General features: G+C 43.8%; 1 protein-coding gene across 9 annotated transcripts in view; it reads left to right on the forward strand.

The window, feature by feature from the left end:
- The window catches only part of TUNAR (transmembrane neural differentiation associated intracellular calcium regulator), a 178,250-nt gene that overhangs the window by 152,230 nt on the left and 6,490 nt on the right, over positions 1-19,530 (forward strand). For 2 of the 9 annotated variants that reach the window (XR_012662340.1, XR_012662342.1), the window contains one exon: positions 1,670-5,585. The exons of the other annotated variants lie outside the window; for them this stretch is intronic. The gene's annotated coding sequence lies outside the window, so the exon portion shown is untranslated. Of the gene's footprint in view, positions 1-1,669; positions 5,586-19,530 lie in introns of those variants that run through there. 9 annotated transcript variants of the gene reach the window in all.

Genomic DNA, 19,530 nt, shown 5'->3' on the forward strand with positions numbered 1-19,530 from the left:
ATGCAGATCTCCACTGGTATTAACAGAGCTGCTCCGCAACTGGGTATCCTGAGAATTAGCACGTCTTGTTTAGTTTTGCTCAAACAGCCTGTTTGTCAGCCACAAAACTCTGTGAAAATGATTGATAATGAAAGGAACTGATTTCTTCTTTTTTTCTCATAAAATGACTGCATATCTCCATTTAGGTTGTGTGTTTACACCTGTACTAAACAACCTGTATCAGTGTACACAGCTGGCATTGATCTAGCTGGATTAAGTAATAGGCAGAGGAAAGATGGTAGGGTGTGGGCTTTGGGGTGCATCGACGGATGTAGCAGGACTGTGGCTGTGGTTTCAGGTAGCTGCTCCTCATAGCAAGTGTGGACCCTTGTGCTTTCCAGACTTCTGCTCCCACCTGGCTATGTTGGAGCTACTTTGGGCACAGTTATGTGTGCAGCATTCCTGAACTGCAGCAGACATACAGCTGATGTCAGTTATAAATGACTGCAAGTTGGAACAGGAGGAATTTATAAGCCATATTTGGGAGGTTTTAAATACCTTGTTTACAGTGCTGTTAAAAAAAATGTGTAAAATTATAACAAAATAACAAAGACCAAACATCTGTAAATCTTCCTTTGATGAGATGCCTAGTAATAATCTAGCATTTACAGTTTTGACAGCAAAATGGCACAGAAAAAAAACCAACCCAAAATTAGCATTTACAAGAAGTCAGAAATGAGAAAACAGAAGGAAGGCAACAAAGACTTGTGCTAACAGAGGGAATATGGCTCTTGAGAGAGGGCAATGTCCCATCTATGAAGTGCAGTCGTTTTTGCAAATCCCTGTTTTCCTGGTTAGTAATTACCACCTGGCAACAGTGAAGGAGAGGCAGCCCATACAGTGCTTCGACAAGGTGAAAATCATGTGCTTTAATGAAATGTTTGGTAGCTCTGCACAGCATCCTACTGGCAGCACGTACCTGTGAGGAAGCACAGAATCATAGAATGTCCTGAGTGGAAGGGACCCACAAGGATCATCGAGTCCAGCTCCTGTCCCTGCACAGGACAACCCCAAATTCACACCATATCTCTGAAGGTGTTGTCCAAGTGCTTCTTGAATAGCGTCAGGCTTGGTGCCGTTACTGCCTCCCTGGGGAGCCTGTTCCAGTGCTCCACCAGCCTCTGGGGGAAGAACCTGTTCCTAATATTCAACCTAAACCTCCCCTGGCACATCCTCCTGCCATTCCCTCGGGTCCTAATACTAATAAGCATAAGCATACTAATGAGCGGGGAGGGCAGAGTTTCTCAAACCTGGGATTGTTCATGCTAACCAGCTTCCCAACTGCAAAGGGTGTCTCCATGCTCACAGAGGTGGCCCCCAGGACCGCAGAGGCCCTAACTCCCCAGTCCCCACCTGGTGCTCTGGCCACTCAGCCATCCTTCCTGTGATAGGCAACAGCATACAGCAAAAATGTTATTGCAAGTGTGGTGTAGAAGAGTTTGTTCTCAACTGGTTGTGAAGTATTTGGAGGGTGGCACAGTCATCACGCTGGTAGAGCATGGTGTACATGCAGATATCTACGAGAAAGCTATTCTGCCCTTAATTATTTGCAAATACCTGTATGTGGTGAAGTGCTGTGCATTTGTAAGTTGGGCACATTTTCTCCTCAGTAATGTTTACTTTAGCCCAGGGAGAGAACAGAGAGTGTAGCCGTGACTGGAGTGGATGACTTCATCAGAGGAGGGAAGTTACCCAGCCTCACTGACAGATTTTTATGAAGGGTTTCCCAAGGCCAGCCTGCAGCAGCGCATCACTACAGATATGCTTTTGACATTTGTAGTCCAAGAAGCAGTGATAGTCAAAGTAAAACTCTGCCAGTGGGTTTCCATAAAAAGCCTGGTTCTTGGATTATTTGTGGGAGTTTGAATGCAGCTATGAGTTGTACAACCCTAAGCTTTCTCTTGGAAGGACTCTACCAGCCTACATCCATCTTCCTCCATCCCTCCCTGAGCACAGTGAGCTGCAGCAAGACTGCTTTCTTCTGCAAGCTACCTGCATCCACCCCCTGCCAGCGAGCAGCTCCTGCTTTGGCTTGCACCCTCCAAGCAAGCGCCAGTGAAGAAAGGACTGGAAAAATGAAGAAGGAATGGGGAGCAACTGGAAGAAAGACAGTCTTGAGCTTGGGAAGAGAGACTTAGGAGTCCTTTGAAAGTTTTATTTCAGAAATAAGACAGAAAATGCTACTGGCCAAACCTTAGCTTCCTGAAAATGTGACAGAATTAATTTCTTCTCCATAAAATAGATCATCCTTTTGGAAAAATATCTGAAATCTCTCTTACTAACCCATGCGAATAGATTGTCCAGTTTTTCTATGGCTGCTGCCACAGGTCCTAGTCTGATTATAGGCATGAAATGTAGGCAAGTATAATTATGATGCAGGCAGATTTATGTGTCCCCAGACAGGTTTTAAAATAACAAAAAGAATATAAATATTGGGTCTATGGAAAGAAAATGTCCATTTTAAAATCAACCCACAAGCTTGTACCATGAAAAAGCTTTCTTCTTCAACACAGCTGTCAGACCTGCTGAGATTTTAAATTGGAGTTTGTCTAGTGTAACTCTCACTTTCTATTTAAAAAGCAAAATCAGAAGCATTAAACTTTTGTCTTGGGTTTTAAAAATACAGGAAAGCTAATATAATTGCTGTACTAATGTAGAGTTATGAGCTTTTAGGCTCTCTAGTTTTTGGCAAAGAAAGGTTACATCTTTTGATTCATGGAATAAGACATTTCCCTATATAAATTTGCCATACACTTTTTCTTCAGGAAAAAACGTTCATCCCTTCCTCTCCTCTGGACCGTTTGGCATGGCTCTTTCATTTGTAACTGCCTGTGTTTCACTCGAGAGCTGGCTGCATTTCAGTCACCAGCTGCTCTGCAAAGTTTCTATGTGAGTTATTGGCGTGCACTTGACTTCTGGGGATCTAAGGGATTGAGAAATTCAGTTCAAATGTCAGACTACAACTTGAAAGGATTCCAGAGATGCAGAGCCAGGTCTGAGGCAATGCCCATGCCAAACTCAACAGAAAAAGTCTCTGGGTGATAAAAGGATGTCCCCTGTCGGACCTGTGGCATGGGCAACATGGTTTCCAGCTTCAGCATAAAAAAAGAGTTGTTTAGAGGGTGACACAAAATCCCAACCCTATGAGCAGAACAAGAGTCGTATATGTTAGCTGTGTCAGTGATGTTTGGGAGAAGTTAAGGGCTGATACAATAAACAAAATAGGACTTAGCTTGAGTTCTTGAGTTAGAGATGCTGGTGTGAATGCAATTAACTAGCTGGGAAGTTGCTGGAGAAAAATGACTTCAAAGAAAGAGAAATCTTTGGGAGGTAGCTTCTGTATCAGGAGGAAATGGAGAGGAATTTAGCTTAAGATGTTTTTCTGAGTTGTTTTGATTTCTTTTCATTCATCATTGGTGTTGATTAACACTGAATTGACCCAACAATGTCATTATTAATGCTTTATTCATCTTCTTTAGCAAAATATTCTGTAAAATAGCAAGAAAAAGGAAATCTGCACATTTGTTTTTTGTGCTCCTCCTTGGACTCTCTAGAGCCATAGATCAATTGCCGGTGTTTAGTGACCTCCTGCCCAAGAGTGTAGGGCCTGTGGGTGGGTCGTCTTCTACGGCTGGCACTTGTACAGTACATAATCTAGGATGACACTGACCCCTGCAGCCTTATGGGAATAATGTTTTCAGCAGGATGAATTGTTCCTTAATGTTTTCTTCACTGTACTTAGTTACATGCCCAAACATTTTTTTCGTCATCTTGAGCGTATGTCCTACATTTCCTCCCTGCCCTTTTTGTTGCATGGTTTTGATTGTAGCCAACAGCAAAGGTCAAAAGACATTTTACTGTTTCTATTTCTATGTTTCTGTTAAGCTGAATTAAATTGTTGCTTCTGCAAAGTGACCTGTTAAAAAGCTTATGCTGCAAGACTTCAACCGGTATAAACTGAAGCTGAGCTGCATCAGTTTAAACCAGATCATCCAGAGAGACAGTGTCCAAAGAGTAGGGTACTGATCTGGAAACCGAGAAAAAGAGTTTTGTTCTCTGGAGTTTTAACTGGCAGCTTCATGAATTTAGATAAAGGTTCTCATCTTGCTCTGCCTCAGGTTTTCTGGATGGGTGGTAGCATGACACTGTATTTTAAATGTCTTTGCACATTCAGTTTTTCAATCACGTTGTTTTATTCCTTTCATATCTAACATTAATCAGTACAACTGCCTGTTTAATTTACATTACAGACAGATTCTGAAATCATAATGTCTAGGAATGCTATGGTATCATTGAATAGGTTAATTATGTTTACCAGTGTCTGTGAGTATTCACTAGAAGGTACCATTTCTCAGTCCAGAACTGAACCAGCACTGAGTTTTGCCCATCAAGCAGCCTTCCACTTCTTTCCTATGTAATAAAGCAGATCCAGAAGTTTTCTTAGAGTATGAAAAATCCCTATCAGATTTTTCGGGTTAACCTGAACTAATATTTAGTTCAGCCTTTTAAATTAGCCCTCAAATGGCATTTGCAGATGTTTGGGTCAAGTGTCTTGTTTTTTTCAATCCCGAATATGTGACTCATGCAGGACCTTCACATTTTTTCTGTCCATTAGAATTTCCTTAAATGTCGTGAACTGGCAATAAGTGAATCTTTCTTCTACGATTAGTGCTCATTTCCCAATTTTGATTTGTGTGGAAAGTCCTTTCTCTCACCAGAGCCTGAAGAACTTTATTCCACTGTGGGGCTGCCATCTTCTGTGGCTTTTAGATGGTCCATGATCACATGGGTTTTTTTCTTTATTGGTATGTTCATTTCTCCCAGTCACCTCACCACAGCACTCCTTGATGCCGCCTCACAGCATGAAATAGGAAGAAATGGATAAACATCTCCCTAGAGGACCATTTGGCTTTAAAAATATGAGTAGAGACAAACGGGTATTTTAGAAATGTGAGCAAAGTTTCTTAACTGAGAAAGCACCAGTCCTATAGGAATGGTGTGACAGCTGCTAGAATAGAAAACAGGTCTGTGGCAACAGACAGGTCTTGGGCAACAATTCATAACAGATAAACACTTTGCTTGTTGAAACAAATATTACCAAGCTACTCTTTCTAGGCATGTTGCTACTCATTTACTTATCACACTAGTTCAGTGGGACTCAGTGATCTCCCTGTGTGTTTTAAGGACTCTGGTACTTACATGCAATAATTTCCAAAAACCAATATTGCATAATTCAGATACTATTAATATTTTATTTATCATTAGCAGCCTCTATATTGCAAGCAATATTTTTAAAGACTCTATTATATGTTAAAAAAAATCATAGTTCAATTTGGCACTCTGCTCTGGGGCATAAATTCAGATTAGTTTTCCTTTTAACAGTAATTTTACTCAAGGTTTTGTGAACAGAATTTGGCTTGGTGTCCACTGAAGAAAAATGTAGCAAATGTATATTTCTCTCTCTAAATCCTTAAGAAAAATTGCCAATATGCTACTGAATGCTCTCAGTATAAGAAATAAATAAAATATTTTCAGTTTTGTGGCCATGCTCTTGGTCTTATTCACATTTCGTATTGGGCATTGTTTTAAATTACTGGCACTACATTAGAGTATGTCAAGATGCATCATATAAACAGATACAATTTACCATGACCTTGAGGCAACATGATGTGTATGTTGCATTACATTAGCTATCAAAATATGTTCCTTATATAGTACTGTACCCTCTGCAGGACATGGGTTCTTAGGCACACTGTACAGAGTTGGAAGACATATGCATATAATCTGTCCACATATATAGCCACATCATTTGTATCTTTTTAAAGAGAATAGGAATAAGCTATAGGAAAAAAATTAATCCAAATGGTTTTGCTCCACATGCAAGGTGACACCCTTTACTGAACAACGGATACCTCAAGAAGCACATTACTGTGAGGGTGACCAAGCACTGTCACAGGTTGCCCAGAGAGGTTGTAGAGTCTCCAACCTTGCAGATACTGAAAAGCTGTCTGGGCAGGGTCCTGGGAAGCTGGCTGTAGCTGACCTTGCTTGAGCAAGGGTGTTGATCTGGACAGACTAGAGAGCTGGGCAATGACCAACTGCATGAAGTTTAACAAGGGCAAGTGCCAGATTTTGCACCTGAGGCATGGCAACCCTGGATGTACATACAGGCTGGGGAATGAGAGGCTGGAGAGCAGCCCCGCAGAGAGGGACCTGGGGGTTCTGGTTGATGGCAGGCTGAACACGAGCCAACAGCGTGCCCTGGCAGCCAAGAGGGACAACCGTGCCCTGGGGTGCCTCAAGCCCTGCACTGCAGCCAGTTGAGGGAGGGGATTGTCCCGCTCTGCTCTGGTGCAGCCTGACCTCAAGTGCTGGGTGCAGGTTTGGGCACCACAATACATTAAGGATATAAAGCTACTGGAGAGTGTCCAGAGCAGGGCCACGAAGTTGGTGAAGGGTTTAGAGGGGAAACCGTACAGGGAGGGGCTAAAGTCACTTGGTTTGTTCAGCCTGGAGAAGGGGAGGCTGAGGTCAGACCTCATCACAGTCTGCGGCTCCCTCACAAGGGGAGGAGGAGGGGCAGGTGCTGATCTCTTCTCTCTGGTGACCAATGACAGGACGTGAGGGAACGGCAGGAGGATGTGCCAGGGGAGGTTTAGGCTGGGTATTAGGAACAGGTTAGTCCCCCAGAGGCTGGTGGAGCACTGGAACAGGCTCCCCAGGGAGGCAGTCACGGCACCAAGCCTGACCGCTATTCAAGAAGCACTTGGACACACCTTCAGAGATATGGTGTGAATTTGGGGTTGTCCTGTGCAGGGACAGGAGCTGGACTCGATGATCCTTGTGGGTCCCTTCCACTCAGGACATTCTATGATTCTATGACTTCCAGAGGTCCCTTCCAACCTCAACCATTCTGTGACTCTCTGATATCCAGAACTCGCAACAGTGAGCACTTGTTATAGCAATGTGCCAGCGCATGGAGGTTAAGAAATGCCACAGAACTCTACCTCGAGCCCTTAAGAGGAGAGGTGTCACCTCACTCATGTATTTTCCCAAATGTGCTAGTAGTCCCTGCACAGCCAGCTTTTTTCCCCAGGAGTGTGGGACCTGCGCAAGTGGAGCTGCTGCCTCTCCTGCACGCTGTGCTTGCTCTAAGCACAAGCCAAAGAGGCAGCTGCTCCTGTGGATCAAGGGCCTGGCTCTCCCGGCTGTGCTGAGTTTGTGCAAATTGACCTTCAGCAACTCACTTCAACTTTCTGTTCTTTCCTTCCCCTTCCCATACTTTGTACTGTTGTAATTTTGTAAGCTGCTTGGGCCAGGTATCGTTCTCGCTATCTGTGTCTGGTTTCTAGCCCAGACATCAGCAGGGGTTGCCGCATGCTGCTGCAATATAAATGACTAATGATGATGATAAAAGGTGTGGGAGTTGGTTGCCTGGAGTGTTATCCTACTTTGATAACTTTGTTTTAGAAACTGGCTTCTTCCATCAAATTATCTGTTATTTTATCTTATTAGGTCTAATATTTTAAAAGCGACAAGGAATTTTCCACTGCCTCTGTTTCTGAATGCTCATCCCAGTACTTTGAAAGTGGCTTTGAAATTTTCAGAGTTTGGGTGGTGTTGCTGTCATGGTGCCAGTTGCCTTCAGCATGAGTTGCAGGTTATTGGCATCTTTAAGAGTCAGCTGCAACTGTGTCCTAAAAGAGGCATTCAGTAGGGAAATGCTCTATTTTTAAATTTGGGCTGATATAGGTAATAATTACACACAAAACAGTATGTGAAAAGAACACTATCAAGGTTGCACAGCTCAGCACTTGAAGCTAAGAAATGCTGCAGGTAAAATTGTCTCTACTCCATTAATTTGCTACCTTGCACAGGTGCATCAGTCACAGACTATTTTTGCCCGGGATCTGAGTCTCGCTTGGTGCGCATAATAGATGACACACTTTGTGAGTTCAATACTCGATTTTCTTTCACTGTTCAATGCATAGCTCAGACTCTGCTGTGAAGGCAAAATTATTTCCCACTGGGGCATTCCAGGGTGTTCCACCATGCAGGTCCTTGCCATGTGCAAACACTGACTTATTTCCTTTTACAGCATCTTAATAGCAATTCTGGGTATCATTACTCCCCAGTACAGCTGGTAACCTAAGGCGAAAAAAGAGTAAGGTTACAAGTATCCATAATTGTGAGTGTGCAATGTAATTTTTTTAGAGTACCTGGCAGCACATACTGCAGCTCCTGTTGGCTTCCACTGCAATGGCCAGTATTCACCATTTTCAGATACCCAAGCCTCGAGGGCCAAGGCAGGCTCCCAGAAACTAAAGTACAAAGAAAACGGGACCAGCTTTGAAAAATGTGGTGTGAATGAGTTGTCCCACTCCTGAGGGCAACATCTCACACCTGCAGACAGAAGACTGCTGCTCCTCTTCTCATGCTATCCTGCCGTCTTTAAATTCGGCAAAAAAATCTGAAGCATCCTACAAGCTTTTTAACTTCCTCTCCTATGGCAAATGCACTGTGCTCTGACTGAAGCTGGAATTTGGTGGACAGATAGTGCTTAGCTAAACCTATCTGATAACACATGAACAGAAGGAATCATAGAATAGAATCATAGAAGCATTAGGGTGGGAAAAGACCCTTAACATCATCAAGTCCAACTGCTAACCTATCACTGCCAAGTCCATCACTAAACCATATCCTCAAGCACCACATCTACCCTTCTTCTAAATACCTCCAGGGACAGAGACTCCACCACCTCCCTGAGCAGCCTGTTCCAATGTTTGAGAACCCTTTCGGTGAACAAGTTTTTCCTAATATCCAACCCAAACTTCCCCTGGTGCAGCTTGAGGCCATTTCCTCTTGTCCTATTGCTTGTTACTAGGGAGAAGAGTCCGACCCCCGCCTCGCTGCAACCTCCTTTCAGGTAGTTGTAGAGAGTGATAAGGTCTCCCCTCAGACTCCTCCACACTAAACAACCCCAGTTACATCAGACGCTCCTCATAAGACTTGTTCTCTAGACCCTTCACCAACTTTGTTGCCCTTCTCTGGACACGCTCCAGCACCTCAATGTCCTTCCTGTACTGAGGGGCCCAAAACTGAACACAGTACTCGAGGTGGGGCCTCACCAGTGCCGAGTACAGGGGCACGATCACCTCCCTGCTCCTGCTGGCCACACTACTCCTGACACAAGCCAGGATGCTGTTGGCCACCTTGGCCACCTGAGCACACTGCCGGCTCATGTTCAGCTGGCTGTCAACCAACACCCCCAGGCCCTTTTCCTCCAGGCAGCTCTCCAGCCACTCCTCCCCAAGCCTGTAGCGTTGCATGGGGTTGTTGTGACCCAAGTGCAGGACCCGGCACTTGGCCTTGTTGAATCTCATACCATTGGCTCCGGCCCAGCGATCCAGCCTGTCCAGGAGGGTAGAACCTTCCTACCCTCCAGCAGATCGACACGTCCACCCATCTTGGTGTCATCTGCAAACTTACTGAGGGTGCACTCAGTCCCCTCATCCAGATCATCAACCAGGAGGCTGAATTCATCCTGTATCACCTTTAATTTTGGCAGGTTTTGGCAGGTATCTGCAAATTCATTACAAAAAAAAAAACCCCGAATAAATTATTTTTGAAAAGCAACCTGAAAATTTTTTGCTATTCAAATTTTCATACGGACAACTGTCAATGTCATTTCAACCTATTGAAGTGCTGCAAAGATTCTTGAGCTAAGAGAGTAATTAAACAGGGAAAAAATTATAGTAGAGGTGATTTCTTTTATAAAACCGATCTCTTAAAAATAAAACCATCTTCAGCAATTATATCAGGCCATCTCAGCTACAATAAAATTGAGAATGCAATCCCTGCTTCAGAAGTGAAGATACCTGAGTATTTCACAGAAAAGATTGCCGTGTTTCCGTATGGATAAAACAACAATCGGTTTCCAAGCATTATTCCTATAAACAGCAAAACTGGGTGAATTTTTTCACAGAAAATACTTTTCCTAAGGCAAATGGCTGGCATGCATAATTTCAGACCAAATGGTTACAATTTTAAAAACTTATTACAAAATCTGAATGCAACTTTCCTAAATCATAAAGTGTCAGTTGGCTAGAATGGTTTGCAATGTCCCTTAATCTAGCTGTAATAAATTTTTGGAATAAAGATATAACGAAGTAAAAGCAGAGATTTTAGGCTTTCTAGACTGTTGGGGTACCCACAAACTAACAGCTCTTTTCTAGAGCAGCTCAAGTGTTGTATTGCTCAAGTTTCTGGATGCCCTTCTGGTGCTCATTTGTTTTGTAAGGAGAGGTCACTTCCTGAGGTAAAGGTAGTTTGATCCACTGCAAGCCAAATTATCTTCTGGCCTTGGCAGACTTTAGAGATATATATACAAAAATTAATACAAATTTGTGTCACTTTTCTATCTCTTAATCTTTCTTAAATGTCTTCTGAAGCAGCTCAGTTTCCTTTCCAATATGCAGTGGTGAGAGCAGATCTTCGAATCGCTTATGACAGAGGTTATGCGCCTTCTGGCAGATAACGGAGACCTGTCTTTCACTGAGACTTGCATATTGTATTTTTTCCTTTACAGGGCTTCAATGTATTTTTGCTTCAAAATGGGAACCCTGAAGATGTCCTTGAAATAGAAAATGAGGTGCTGAGATCTGAAATGATGGAAAGAGATACTTTAACATCCCATTGTTCCATGTAGCTATTTCAGTTAATGCTACTTTTATCTGGGCAAAAATGCATATTTTAAGGCTTTTAACAGTTGGGGTTTTTCATCTGAATATGTCAGCATCCAGGTGTGCTCACTGTAGAGTGTTTTTGTTCTGTTTTGTTAAGCTCAGGAAAGATGGACAAAGGAGAAAGAGAGAGAACTCTAACTTCAGACTTCAAAGCTTCATTCTGTCATAATTTCTAGGGTGTGGGAGGGAGAGATGTTGCCTTTTTTTTTCCTTTTTTTTTTCTCTTGGAATGAAAGGTGGCCCTTCTACAAATCTCAGTATGTATAAATTATAAAATCTTTGGAGAAGGATGGTACATCTTTACAGGGTGTAGCACACAGGCTCCACATTAATACCAGAAGTCCAGAAGGGTTTTGTCCTTTGTTGCTCCAAATCCCCCTAGTATAAATAGAAAAGGCAGAGAGAAAGGCAAGAAAGATAACCAAAAGCACGGAATGGCTTCTGTATAAAGAACAACCAGGCAGACCTGGGTTTTTCAGTCTTGAAGAAAAATTACTATAGGGATATGGTAAGACACTAACATTCTGGGTGGCCTGCAGAATAAAATCCAATTACTCAGTTTCTCAAATTACGTAATGAGGAATCGAGTGACAGGTTCAAATAACCAGTGGATACTTTTTCAGACGTCCCTTAATAATCTTTTGAGGTCATTGCTAGAGGACACTGTATAGAACAAAACCCAAAACCAACAAAACAAACATGAATTCAAGCAGCAGTTAGACAAATTTAGGGAGAACAAATCTGTGAAGGGGCATTAAACCCAAAGATGCTTCCTCTGGGGGAGCAAGTCCCTGACCTGCAGATACCTGGACTCTCGTTAGGTACAATGGAGTAAGCATTACTCTACACTTGTGCTGTGCATCTTTGGCATCACCCAATGGCAAGGGGACACCTGATCAGCTGAACTGTGGCCTGTCTCCATTTGGCTGCTTTTATGCCCATTAACACCACAACGTGTCTGGCCTTTACTGGATGTCTTGTAAGGCGGTTCTGGGACATCTCCTCTTTGGCTAGCTCTGTCTGTCCTTTCACCGCTGATGGGAAAGGAGCAGTGGTGAGATACAAAATACCTGTCTGGAGCCAGTGTTTGGCTCTTCTCCTTCCCCATTGTAGCTGCTGCTTTGGGGGCAGGAGCCCCTTGGGCTCTACAGGATGGGGCTCAGCAGGCACTTGATGATGAGGGAGCCTAAGAGATCTGTTCCCCATCGTTGTGTCCACAATATACAACTTTTGTCTTTCAGCACTAACTGTTCATTACAGCAGAGCAGTAAATTGTCTGAAAATGGAGCACACACATTTCAGTTATTTTTTTAGAACCAGTGCATTTGCACACATTGTAGAGGGATTCATGAGAACAAAATAAATATAGACCATGTCATTCTTCCTCTCTTCTTGCTGACAGAGGGTATCAGAGTTAATCTTGGGCAGAGTGGGTGGGAGGAAATACTCTTTTACTCAAAAGGTCTGAAAAGAAATACTGAGTATTTAAAAGGAGGAAAATGCCAAGTATGTGCTGCAGTACCAACCAAGAGTCAAACGCTTCTGCTCTGGAGCATTAGCACCAAGCAACCGAGCACAGTGCTGTGTATCAGGAAAATGGATTGTGAACACAAAATAGGCCAGTCCAATCAAACTGAAATTATACTGAAATTTCACCACCAGTTGGGCTAAGCCAGAAAATTAATCACCTCTAGATTTGTGAAATTTTGAGTTTGAACCATAAATCCTTCCTGTTGTGTTTTAAATAGATTGCTAATTTTGATCAACAACAATTCATTCTTCATAGTGCATCTCGTATCAAAGCGGGGAGGGCTGTGGGTTAAAATGAGACTTACTCTCATTTTAGTAAGGTTGGTTTCTTTCATGAACTAGGACTCATGATGCCTTATGAATCCTGGTATGGGAGACCTTGCTGCAGGTGGAGGAGCCAAAGGCTGTGAGTCTATGGATAGCACTGTCTGCACAGAGGCAGGTAAAGCAGGGTCTGTAGTAATAGCCTGGTATTTAAGGATCATGATTCTGCTGCAGATCATGGCTTTGTTTCTAAGATAGGGGTACTTGTATTCAAAATATCTGGTCTTTTTATAATAAAGTTTATGTATCCTGAGCATTTCAGGGTTGTGCTTGGTTGTGAGGAGGAGGGCAAAACTGTAAAACTGGCTGCAAGCCCTTTGCCTCCTCTGGGTTCTGAGCTGCCCAGGGGGACAAAAACAGCTGCCAGGACAAGCTGGATCAGACCCTTGGTAGGGAGCAGGACGAGTCCTGTAATGCATTACTTAGATGAATTCTGCCTTCTCAGAATAACCTCTTTGCTGATGAGTGCCTGCCTTTATTCTAGAGGAGGTCTCACATTGCTGAGACCTTTGGAAACATCCTGGCTATAGTGCTATAAATAGCACGTATTTCCCACTAACTAAAACCTACCAGCATAGCAGCAGCCTGACGTGGGTTTATTTTCCTGCTTGAGGACTACATAAGTGCTTGTGTCCTCTCTCCGCTGAGACACCTCTTTGCTTTAGGCACTGGTCTCTGCTCACTGTTGGGGAGTGTTATTGAACCTGGCTCACATTCCTGCTCTTCCTGATCTTTTTTCTCTAATGAAAGACCTCTCCCTGGGCACCTTTCCTTGTCTCCTCTCTTCCTTCTCTTATGGCAAGTCTTTGCTTTTATCAGGTATTCTGATTTCTACTGTATATTAGTTTCTGCTCACTCCATTTCAATTAATCTGCTATTCAAACACTGCGTGCTGCCTGTGCAAGCTGCTGTGTCTGAATGAGTTTTTAGTGAAACCTCTTATGGCTGCAAGAGCTTCTCTTGGCCTTATCCTTCATTTATATGGGGCCTTTCAGTTCTGTGAAATCCAACTCTAGAAATAAATGCAAACATGAGTCCCTCACATGCGCAGAGAAGTCCAGTACTTCTCTGAGCAGGATCTTGACTGATAGGTGAAAGCACATTGTGTTAGAGGAGTTTAGCAGCGGACTTATCCAGCCCAAGCAGCACAAGGATTGTGAGTGGATACAAAGTAATCCGAGAAATGAGAATTTGCCAACAAAATATGAGAAAAAGGACTGCTGACGAGCACAAATGTGTGTGCTAACTTTGCCTTCCTCCCACAAGCCACTAGCAGCAGTGCGGTATCCATTTAATTGCCCTGCTCAGCATCTTGCCTGGGGGCTCTCCAGGGCTTGAGCCGAGCACCCAGCTTTCCCAAGTCTGCCCTTGGAGGAAATGAGGTTAAAAGAACTTGTTAGGAGGAAAGGAACAAAACTGCTTGGCTGTGCTATTCCAGTGGGGTTACATCCTCAAGGAGCCTCCCCTCCCTGCTTGGTAATTCGAGCACTCCTTTGTGAGATAAGGGAAGGCGTCAGCTCCAGCAGCATCTGAACTCGCGCTCCTCTTTGTATGATTTCCGTGCCCTCTTCAGTTTGCTAATCAAAACAAGTTTCCTTTCCGTGTTTCTTATCCCCAGAGGGTGGAACTGTCCTCAGAAAATTAAAGCTCTCTTATCTCTTAATGTGTCATCAGAACTAATAGCCTGGGGACTGTAAACAAGTTTAAATATCAAAACAATTTGTCTGGGGATTGTCTGTGATTATGGATTAAGAATACAAAATTTGTGCTCGCTGATATTCAAGCTAGATTGAATAAAAGGAGCCAGATCCTCAGCTGGTGTGACAGAGGTAGCTCAGCTGAACCCAGGGGAGGGAGGCTGAGCATCTGACTCTGGGAGCTTTTCAGAAGTTTTCACTATTGTTTTTGAAAGTGCCAGGTAATACCTGACAGCATGGGCTGATCAGGAGCAGCGCTGAGGGGCCACGGTGGAGCCTGGACCGTCCTCCCCTCCTTTGGCTTCCCAGGAGCTCCACTTTGTTTGCTGCGTCCTCCACTCACAGCTTCTTTGGGGAACTTGTAAATAATGACTTAGAAGAGAAATAATTTAACATTACAAAACTTTTTCAAGGGCAAGTCAAGGTGCCAGCATATTCAAAAGCTGACAGATATGTAGAAGCAGGTACTTCATGAGGGATGTGCTTTGTATCTTCAATGTGACAAACACTGCAGTAAATTCACAAAAATGCACTTGCTACTGCCTTTTCCCAAGCCCTGCCACTAAGCCATCACATTTAGCTCAGTCACTGCTCATGCTGAAAGTGAAGATGCAAGTGAAAGATTATCTCCTTTTGCTAGAAATGCTTCGCGTAGTTCACTGGGCTTTTTGCAATGACAGTGATTGTACAACAGGTCCCACAGATTTGGGGAGATGGTAGTGGGTGTAGTTTACAGCGGTGTGGGATTTGAGACTTTTCATGTTAACATCTCCCTCTTTTGGAAGTATCTGTGGGACCTCACTTTTGTTATGGATCATTTTCTGACATAGTCTGGGCAGTTCTTCAAAGATCCCACAGATGAGAAACCGAGGCAGAGAGAGACTAGGTGGGTTTCCTGTAGATATATAAGAAGTCAGGAGCAGTGGAAGGACATGACTAGTGCAAGGAGTGTCCTAACCACTGAACTGTCCTTTTCTCCCCTGTGCAAAGAAGAATACGTGCAATAGATATCTTTTTCATGGATAGCTTTTCAGAATACATATCTTTTCAAGAGGCTGATGTTAGGTTAGTGATGAATCTTACAAAATCAAGTAGGAAACGTTCGTTTTGATGTGTCAGGAATGCTTTCCTAATGAAGTAGTAGTTAAATAAGAAGGATAGTTATTAAAGAACTGGTAAATCTACTGGTCTCTATAGCTCTTACCTCAGAAGTTCTAGCAGCCGTTCTGGGTAAGGAAAGGGAGTGTTTCTGACAAGCATGAGGTTCCACCAGAAAAATATAAAAGGAGCAATCTGTCACAAGAATCTTAAAAAAATAAAACAATGTCAAATAAATGAAATAAATTTCCAGAAGAGAATAATAAAGGCTGAAAAAAAGGTACCCAGAAAGCTAGAAGACACTTCTATTTTCTTAATTGGGATAATTATACTAAAACTGAAGCAAATATTTTCCCAATAGCAAAAAACACCCACAAACCCCAGCCAGCCAAAATACCACTCTGAGCATGAGATCTGTGATGGTTAAAGGCCTGAGTCTGCCATCAGGAGAGCGCTTCTCTTCTCCCAAGGTCAGTCCTTAAATGTGGAGAAGTAATTTTGATTCTGGTCTGCTCACAGTTCAAAGTCAGTGCTCACCTTGATTTCAACAGTGCTATATTTGGCAAAGTACTAATATAATTGTGTTTGGCCCCAGTCTTGTCCTGTTTGAATGTTAAACACCTCTTAATACCAAGCCTATTTTGTGTTCTCCCTCTCATAGTTTAGATAATGTATAAAATAGTGAGCAATGTGGACCTCCTGGAGCAATCCCTCCAGGGAAACTAATGGTGCCAGTTTCCACACTACACGTGAGTTGGGGGTTTTAGTTCAGAGCAGCTTTTGTCTGGACCCCTGTTCCCATGGACTGAAATTTCTTTCGTTGTGTTTATAGCACATGAAAAGCCCCTGGAGCACATCTGTGCATGTAGTTTCACCCAAAAAAGACGCAGTCCCAGGCTGCGTCATAGCATGAGCCAAATACAGCACATAAGCATGTCCAGAGAAACAGAGATGACCTCCAAGAAATCATACTGTGCACCAGCCCATGCATAAACCTGCAACTGCTGTTGCCTTCTTATTGTTCCTTCTTGTTCGTCACAGCCCTGGTCACTAGCTTCTCCATACATATTTCCCTGCATCACACTGAGGACCTTCTCTCTCAGTTAAGGCCCCTTAGTCAGACAGAAATAACCTGGCAATCTGAGTTGCTTTGCGGCGTTTGGATTTGAAACCACTCAGTATCTCCTTACTAATAATTAGAATTTGAAAAGAGGAGAAAAGTGATTGTACAACCTCAGATCAGAGATTGTGCAGCCCAGGGGCCCTCTCTTTCGCAGTAATCAGTAATGGGTGTCTGGGAAAGGCCTTAAATACAAGGCAAAGATGTGGTGGTACTTCTCCAGCATACTTAGCTTCCAAAAAATTCACAACTCAAGGATTTCCTAAGCCAGAGGGTTTGTCTTTATATCTAATAGCCTCTGATAAGCTTTTTTTTTTGTTTTGTGAATTATTTAGCTACTTCTTAGTTTTGTCTTAATTTTAGGATCTACAGAGTCCTGCAGGAAGGAGTTGGACACTTTAACTTCAGGCTGCACAGTTTAGATTTATTAAAAAAAGACTGGGGATGTTCACAAGAGGTGTTCAGATGTCCTCATGCTGCCGCTGCTCACATTAATCCTAGAAACAGGATTGTCTAATGCATGTGGTGCAGAGTGACCATGCCCAAGTTAAGAGTGTCAGCAGATGCAGTGCACGTGCAAATCCACCCCAGCTGGGGCTCGGCACTGCTCTGGGTGGGTTTAGGTTGATGCGAATGGGAAGCTTTTCCCAAACCATGGGATGCAGAGAGACCCGTTGTACCTCCTCTGGCTTTTTCAGAGCCAGAAGGGCTTGGCCCACAAGATGCTGGGGTATGACCATGTTATTGTGGGAGCCAGAGGTGTTGAATCAAGAGCGCTCAGTTCTTGTGGGAACCAACCAGCAGGGACTTCACCCTCCCCTCAAATCCTTGTGTTCCAGGCCTGGGATTTTATCAGGTTGGATTTGTGATCCCACCTGATTTTTCAAATAAACAGCGAGATGCAAACATTTGGCCAGAGGGAAAGCCTTCCAGTTACTGAAGGGGAAAAGAACATGATATCCAAATGACTCATGGCTTTGTGGGTGAAGTAACAACTGCGTGTCATAGCTTGGGATGTGGGTTTGTGGTTTGCTGCCACATGGAGTGTGTATGCACTTGGGTTGTTAAGTTAATGTAAACGGCTTTGGTAGGAATTGTTCTGTGACTTACTAGAGCCAATTTGCTTGTTAAGATATCACTGACTGCATTGTGACAATTAATAAGGTAGGGAGGGCACCCACCAGATGCAAAGCTGAACCAAGTCCTCCTCTGGGCACCAGCCAGTGGGAACTATGATGAAGCCCTTCTGCTGCTAGAACAGGTTGGTCCTGCAGGAGTTGCAACTGTCTGTGGCTGGAGGAACAGTGGGGAGCAGGGAGTTTCCAGGGACTGGAAGGGAACATGGAGGGGGCAAGTATGCCCTGAGAGGTACCTGGTGCCTCTGAAGTTTTGCTCTCCTGGGGTGGGTTACCCAAAGACCTGCTGGGTGAGCACGTTCTGATGCCTGATGCAGTAGCCTTCTGCCTGGTGCCCCCTGCTCCTGCTGACTTGCTTCTGCTGTGGGTACCCTCAGGTTATTATCTGCCTTGTTCTTGTTTTCTACTGAATCACTTGGTGATGCTAAGGCAAAACATGAAAATGCTAATGCAAGTGTATATATACAGGACAGCAGCACCTCCGCAGACCCTCACCTCTGCCTTACTCACCACTAGTCTCTTGTACCTGCTGTGATTCAACTGCGACACCCGTTCTAGGAATTTGCCATACTCACCATCCTATATATGTACAACTTGCAGATGCGACAAAATACAGATTGTTTTGTCTGGGTTCTCTGTTTTTCCTCTCAGTTTCTCTGTCATAGGATTTCCTCACCTCTCCCACTCTTTTCCATCCTTTTGCTGTGCAGCCCAGGAGCTCGGTGGAGCTGCAGGTCAGGGCTCCCCTCTGGTGATACCTGCTCGGGGGAAACATGCACCTCTGCAGGCAGTGGTCAGTTCCTGCAGAGCCCTTCCCATCATGAACATCCATGCTGCGTGGCATCCAGCGTTTTTGACCCATGGGTTAGTGGAGGCAGGAATGAGGGAAGTACCCGTCCCCCCTTTCTCTTCCAACAGAACTGCTCCTATAGGCAAGACCTGTTGGGGAGCATTTTTTACTACATCCTACCACTGCAGCAGAAACATCATGGGATGTGATTTGCAGCTTGGGAGAGAACAGCAGGACATTGCCTGAACCCAGCTGTTGGCAGATCAGTTTGTTTTGGGAAACCAGCCAGCCTTTTTCGGTTTTCTGGGGCACTTGATTTGCCCATGAGATCAGAATTTGAGAATTAGACAAGCACATATAACTAGAATTTATCCTTTTCCAGTTTGAACAATCAAATATTTATCCAGGTCTGAGCACCTGGCTGGAAGAGCAAAGGAGCTTCTTTCTTTGTGGCTCCAGCAGTGCCAGGAGGCAGGGCTAGTCCTGCACTTGAAGAATCATTTGGTTTTAAGCAGTTCAGGGGCTTGGGCTGCTGCTTGGGAAGTGACTGTATCCTCCCTGCAGGCAGATCAATATATTTCAGCTCACTGCGCTGCAAGTAACTTTTCATCGTACATTAAGAATGAGGAAAATAAAAGCCAAGATAGATGTTATTTTGGTTTTGTGTTTATTTTGCATTATTTACTGGGGAGTCACTGCTGTCTTCCTTCTCGTCAGGAGGCAAAATGCCTTTGTCTTTGGTGGGGTTTCCTATTAAAAAGAAATGAGCTCTTCCCAGTTTTATTTCCCTCACTCTCTTGCTCCTTGGTACTGAAGTGTAAATCTAGTGTCTCTGCAACTTGACAAGATGGTCTCCTGCAATCCTAATGCAGGCAACATCCCCTCTCACACCGGTGGAGTCACACCTCGTTGGTACATTTCTAACCAGCTCTATAACGACATTGCAGATGAGTTGTATGTGTCACGAATGATTGCTGGCACACAAGCAGAGAGTGTTATGGAGGGTTATAAGTAATCTACGGGCTAGCTGACCTATCATTTTAGTTAAACG

The sequence above is a fragment of the Phalacrocorax aristotelis genome, chromosome 9 (genome assembly GCF_949628215.1).
Source record: "Phalacrocorax aristotelis chromosome 9, bGulAri2.1, whole genome shotgun sequence".
Classification (NCBI taxonomy): domain Eukaryota; kingdom Metazoa; phylum Chordata; class Aves; order Suliformes; family Phalacrocoracidae; genus Phalacrocorax; species Phalacrocorax aristotelis.